A 1,101-nucleotide genomic window follows, 5' to 3' on the forward strand; every position below is an offset into this window, starting at 1 on the left:
GGTCTTGGCCTGTCACCCAGGGGGCTACCGCTTGCTCTGCATGAGCTTGCTGAAGGAACTATCTCAACAGACCCCTAGTAGCAACACCCTGTTAAAGTAGGTATCCTGAGGATACATAGGTAGAGTGGTGCCCAAGGTGGAACCGGGGCCTAACAGACTCAAAGAAAGGGCACGAAGCCACCGCGCGTAGCTCCTACCATATAGGATTTTAGAAAGAACGCAAAATGCTTGATGTGCGAACTTACCACAGCGTGGATTTCAGGAAGTGCACAGGGTCTTTGCCTGCGCACTTACCATAACATGGATTTTAAAGATACCGTTCTAAGGGGCCCTCGTGGCACTCTGATGGAGCAGTCCATAGATGGAAACAGCGCATCCCAAGAACAATACGTCTGAGAAGTCACCAACTCATCCTCATGGTATAATGCTGGAATGGCTAGCAGTAAGTTACCTAGCTGAGGGAGCAACACACCCAGCTCTCAGTCGAGAGGGGGCGTGACCTACAGCATGTTCGTTAGAAATCAGAAGGGTAAGCGTACTGCAAGCTTAGCCAAAAACTCAGCGCATCAGGGAGGCAGAGGAAGGGACTAGTTTGCCTGATGTTGCTGGTTCCAGGTGCTCTGGGAAAACAGAGAACTCAACTCTCCACGTGAGAGGAGAACTCCGAATTCAGAAAAGGGGTAGCGTGCTCATAGGCAACCCTCTGATAGAGGGGAGCACTGCTAAACACCACCACGAGAACAGCCCATGAGAGAACTCGAATGCTCGGAAAAAAGCACCATGCTCAACCAGACCCGATAGAATCTGAAGAAATAGTGGGACCCAATAACCAATCTGTAGCTAATCTGTCATGCGTATAGAGCTTACTGCTCCTCAGAGCTGAAGCACAAAGGAGGGATTCCCACAGAAACACAAATCCCTCTTACCTCAGGGAACGCAGTGTACTCCAGTCCACTCCACAGAGGGGTGATTTACTGGTTCAACCATAAGGGCAGTGTGACAGTGAGGACCCACGAGCCCGACCGTCTATGGAGCATTGAGCTCCTCAACCCGTCAGCGAGAGGAGCTCTAGCTCAGAGAACGTGCATGAAGGTTAAGGAA

At 50.9% G+C, this 1,101-nt stretch overlaps 1 protein-coding gene across 1 annotated transcript in view; it reads left to right on the plus strand.

The window, feature by feature from the left end:
- Nucleotides 1-1,101, plus strand: part of LOC107751202 (uncharacterized) — a gene marked incomplete at its 5' end in the record, with an annotated part of 7,595 nt that overhangs the window by 2,802 nt on the left and 3,692 nt on the right. The window lies entirely within an intron of this gene.

Source organism: Sinocyclocheilus rhinocerous, unplaced genomic scaffold (assembly GCF_001515625.1).
Source record: "Sinocyclocheilus rhinocerous isolate Xijiao unplaced genomic scaffold, SAMN03320098_v1.1 scaffold552, whole genome shotgun sequence".
In the NCBI taxonomy this organism is placed as follows: domain Eukaryota; kingdom Metazoa; phylum Chordata; class Actinopteri; order Cypriniformes; family Cyprinidae; genus Sinocyclocheilus; species Sinocyclocheilus rhinocerous.